Source organism: Sebastes umbrosus, chromosome 10 (genome assembly GCF_015220745.1).
Source record: "Sebastes umbrosus isolate fSebUmb1 chromosome 10, fSebUmb1.pri, whole genome shotgun sequence".
In the NCBI taxonomy this organism is placed as follows: domain Eukaryota; kingdom Metazoa; phylum Chordata; class Actinopteri; order Perciformes; family Sebastidae; genus Sebastes; species Sebastes umbrosus.
In genome coordinates this window covers 12,402,457-12,407,701 of record NC_051278.1, presented here as the reverse complement: position 1 = coordinate 12,407,701, position 5,245 = coordinate 12,402,457, and the positions used below count along the sequence as shown (strand labels likewise).

Sequence of the window (5,245 nt, the reverse complement as noted above, 5' to 3'; positions counted from 1 at the left end):
TGGGGGTCAGTGGGAGACAGCATGTTGTTTGAACTTGGAAAGTGGTATGTCTTACAGTATTACTATTTCCTGCCCAGAACGTGGCTATGATACAGTTTAGAGTCGAGGGTGTTGGTTTATGTAGTGTTTGTCTACATTCAGTCAGGAATAGGTACTACTACACAGTTTCAAATAGGTGTTTTTTTTTTCTGTGGGCCTCAGAGGCTAAATTTAAGTGTCAGTTACATTTACATGCAGCCATGCTCATGAAGTTAATTTCAAAATAATTCTGTCTGGTGACAAAAATTGGCAGCATGCATCATGCATCATGATTAATGTTTTATCTCCCCATGTTAACTTATAGTCTGCCTCGGGAGACACCGAACACAAATAAAGTGTGTAATTGGGCTTTATGTAGGTGTCACCTGTTGTATTCATAAGCTAATTGGCACACTCATTGTCATCCTTACACATTCATCAACAGATCGAATTTCACAGATCCCAGCTTTTGTACGGCACGTGTCATCTGAGTGCCTGCTAGATTAAAGCCCATTAGTTCATTGTGCTTTATATCATATTGCTGTAATTTGAGGAAATATCCAACAAACGTGTTATGCAAGATTCTGTGGGTGCAGAGCGTGCCAGAGAGGGCCACCCACAGGTCACCTGCACTCCCCTTTAAATATGGATGGGCGTCATAGCAGGGATCAGTGTCACCCCCGCACGCGTCTGTGAATAGAAGTGCCTCAGGCAATCATGGAGAAACTTATATCAGGAGAAATTCAGCAGATGGATGAGGTGTTTTTAGGGGAAAAACCAGACCTATTTGGGCAGCTGGCCTGAACTTGTTGGATGATCGGGGGCCAGATGTCAAGGTTAACCCCTCAAAATTCCCCAGGGTATCAGACCACACCCATTCCTCCAACGCAGGCACTCTTTGTTGGATAGTTAACTCATCTGAATAGGTGCTTGAGATAAATCAGGTGTCAAACGTGCTGCAGATCCCAGCGTTGTGCATTGTATTGACGGTATTGTCTTCCTCTGATAGCTGCCACGCGTCTGGTATCAGGTGAACAAAGCCAGATGACAACCAGAGAAAACAGGGAATCTGTCAACACTGAACAGCAAACAAGGGTGACGGATACAGACTAGAACTCACAGCGCTACAAAAGGGACGTCAATAAACACATATCCTGTACATTAAAAATGTTTTTTTTAATATTTGTTATGTTAGTGACAACAGGATTGAAGTACATTTATACTTTCAAATGGGTAAGGATAATAAAAAAACTTTTATTTTCTTTCACACACTGTCAGAGCTTTTATCAACAGCTCAGATAATACAAGGTCAGCTGACTCAGCAGTGAGTCATTGTTAATGAAAAATCATTGTTAATAAAGTTAATTTAAGTGTAGTGTTTGGAGAAAGCAACAAGAACAATCTTGTTTTCTCAAAGATGTTGTGGAATACATTTTGCATACAGTCTTTACATTTGTATTATCCCATATCTGAACTTTAGATTTGTCATTGGACAACATGACATACTTCTGTGACCAGGGTCTGAAATTAACCTTTTTCCTCACCTGCCGCTGTGGCAGGTCACTAAACATTTCTACCGGCCACTCAGTTGTTTTGTCTGCCACTTCTGAAATCTAAGCACCTTTTCAAATTGTAAACACTGAATCAGTGGTACCAGACCGTAGCATTATGGAATATATCATGTAACCTTAATGCATGACTATATTTGTTAACACTTCATTTTACAGGTCCGAAAATGTCATGGTAATTAGCTGATAATTAGAAAGTTACTTATTTGAAATTTCTTTCCTCAAAATGTATCGAAAATTACTTTATTGTAAATATTATTTAATAATTCTATACTAAAATAGCATATGATGGTTAAAATAGGGCCCTCAGACTTGAGAAGCAGCTGCTCTTCATCGGAGGTGGAAAACCAAAACTAACACTTCTAATCAGGCACAAATCTCACCATTGTGACTTATTGTCTACACAGATGTAACATGGTAGCAACTTTTTTTTTTTTACAGACATCCAACATTTCTGCCACTCTTCACTTGACAACAGATGATGTCACACATGATCCTCTATCTTCATTGGCTAGACAAAGCAGGGTAAAGCTACCTACGAATTGCGCTCATTAGCTAACTCATATTAGCAGTACAGTGAAAACACAGAGGGGAAAGATCGTCGCCCCGAACGCAACTAAAGTATTCTTACTGCTTTATCTCATCAAAGTCACTTTCCTGTAGTAATTCAACATGTAAACGTCCATACATATAGATGGAATTTGACACTTGGATATGTATAAATTGATTCTACTTACATTTCAGTTGGGATCTCCGAAGGAAATGACCGCGAAAAGACCGGAAATGCGTCATACCGGATAAGTCCGGTTTAGGACAATAGCGGCGAGCAACATCCGGCTTAGGAAACAGTGACGCTAATTCACAGTTCCTCCTCCTTCAGGTATTTTAGTTTGTATTTGTTTGAGTTTTTATATCCTATTTGGTGATTTAGCTAACGATAGATAAATTATAACTAGCTAGCTATGCTGTTTTGCATGGTTGTCGCTTGCTAAGCCGTTAATTAACTAACTGCTATAAAGTGCAATGAATGGCTAAACTAAATTAAAATGTTTAATTGCAGTTATATTAGCTGCATGAGATAAAAGGTAACGTTAATGTCATGTAAACACGTTACACTCACGTTACATAGTTGGCATGGTTACCAAGCTAAGTTAGTAGCTATAGTTAGTTGCTATAATGTTGCTTGCTTGCTAACATAGTGGCATAGTGCAAAAACAAGATGCATCAGCTAACACAGTAAAAAAGAGCTAAACAAAGTGTAACAAAATGTGAACCATTTAAATAGAAGGAAGTATAAAAATAGGAGCAGTATGTACAGTATTGACAATAAACAGACTATTAACAATATTGCACAAGTGGAAAATGATATTGCACAGTGAGAATGAAATGAATGAATGAATGAATGGAATTTCACCTGAAAATATCAGGTTATTGTCAGTTATTTAAATGCATTACATAATATTAAATGTTAATTGAACACATGTCAAAACACTACACAGCTAACTTTAATGAAATGTAAATGTGCCTCATGTTCTTTTATGGGATGGAGGTCATAACTTTATGTTAAAAATAAGGAACTAACAAACAGTAACTTTAAAGGTCCCATATTGTAAAAAGGGAGATTTTCATGTCTTTTATATCATAAAGCAGGTTTAAGTGCTGTATAAATACTGTTAAACTATCAAAACGCTCAAGATATGGTGAAATACCCACAGCCCGTTTTCAGAAATTGTGCGTTTGAAACAAGCCGTCAGGATTTCTGTCCATTTGTGATGTCACAAATATACAATATTAAGACAATTACACGGTTTTAAACATAAACTTTCTAAATGTATCCCAGTTTAATTCCTGTTGCAGTGTATGTGAATGACATCAGCTGACAGGAAGTAAACATGGACCCAAACTGTTACCTAGCAACGCAATTCTGTTGAAATGCACTAAAACGGAGCGTTTCAGGCAGAGGGTAAAAACAGGTATATTCAGGCAGACCGAATGAGGAAAATAAAAGTTTTTTTGAACATTACAGCATGTAAACATGTTCTAGTAGAAACACAAAATACAAGTATGAACCTGAAAATGAGCACGATATGGGACCTTTAACAGTGGTTAATAACACATTCATTACTTTTAGTTTAGTATAATTCTAGCTTTTAATTTGCAACTAAATGAGTAACATTAAAAATTAGTAGATTTTCATTCAGTAATTTCATTCTGTGCATTAAACCCTCTTTTAAACTTGGATGTGTTGTGCTTTTTGCAGGCCTGGCTGTTTTGGGGGACAGAACTCGGAGGACCACAGTGTTTCCACAGCAGGCCGGTGAGCGACTGGTTACATTATCACGGTCTGAGCAGCACGTGCCTGGGACTTATCACCTAAAAGCTAGGAAACATGAGCTGTCAGCAGACCATAGGTTTGCATTCAGTCATTTTTAGCCTGTAATTGGCACCACAAAGAGCTTGTAGAGGGAGCACTAGTTTGAAAGCAGTAGCTGATGATATCATTTTGGGATTATCAACAGTTAAGAATTACATATAATCATCATCAAGCAGAAGATTGCCTGACACTATATTAATAATGGTTACCCTACATACTTTTTTCTGTGTGGAAGGATGTTAAATTTCCCCTAATCTAAAAAAATAACAGTGTGTGTATTGTTATTGATGTGGGTTATTATGCTAAGTTCACTTTTTTTAACTAAGGTTTGTGATCATCACAGCAGGATATCCCAGCAGCAGGCAGGCCGCTCACTGCTTACGTCAAGCGCAGTTGTAGTTTGCAGTGGATAGATCACATTAGAACTTCACTGCAATAGCTCAGCAAAGCCATGTTAAAACTAGAGTAATACAATCAATCAATCAGTCATCTCCTGACTTCACAGCACAGGAGAGCTCTGCTGGAATGCTGCTAAGCTGCAGATGTACCAGCCAAATTACTCCAGAGGGGAATTACCAGGCCATAAATCCAGACGTCAGGAGGATGGCTGTAGCCTATTTCACGGTAAAAAATCCATGCAACTTGTTTCCATTACCCCCATAAAGAATGTCTAGCTGTGCAGGGCTCACCTTTATCGCTGAGGACAGATCTAAACATGTTAGCATCCAAACATGGCCTCAAATCACGGGCACTTGAAACAAAACATCATGGGAATCTACTGCAGTCATTCACCATGTCCTGACAGGTCCTTTAAAATGAATGATCTGTTACATGACAAACTGTGAGAGTAACTAATAATCATCTGCTCATTCATACTCTTCTGTAAATCTGAGGCATGCTGCAGCCTGCAGGTTTTTACCTTTCCCTCAATAGAAGCTTAGTTATCATTAAGTGATGTTACAGGCTTATTCAGACTAAACATTTGCATCCTCAAGTGTTACCTGAATTATCAAGATTTAAAGATTCATCATCATTACATGTTTGTTATCGGATCTAATGGCTTTTTAGCAAAACACAGTATCCTTTCACCAATTTTATTTGTGCAATTCTCATGTAAGTAGAAGGCAAACAACAGACACACACTCTAGTCAACACAACACAGTAACCACTGGCATCAGACCGTTGGCAGGTAAGCTACTGGGCTTCATTATCGCTAATTAAGATGTATAAATATGCTGTCTGGCACTTGACTTGTCGTTTGCAATGGGACATTTTTTCCATCAAA

The 5,245-nt window shown here is 38.2% G+C and overlaps 1 long non-coding RNA gene across 8 annotated transcripts in view; it reads left to right on the top strand.

Annotated features, from left to right (window-relative positions):
- Positions 1–2,013: 2,013 nt before the first annotated feature.
- The window catches only part of LOC119495781, a 100,529-nt gene continuing 97,297 nt past the window's right edge, over positions 2,014–5,245 (top strand). For all 8 annotated transcript variants that reach the window (XR_005208562.1, XR_005208561.1, XR_005208565.1 and 5 more), the window contains exons 1-4: positions 2,014–2,207; positions 2,331–2,466; positions 3,847–3,903; positions 4,466–4,584. This is a non-coding gene — a long non-coding RNA (uncharacterized LOC119495781). The remainder of the gene's footprint in view (positions 2,208–2,330; positions 2,467–3,846; positions 3,904–4,465; positions 4,585–5,245) is intronic.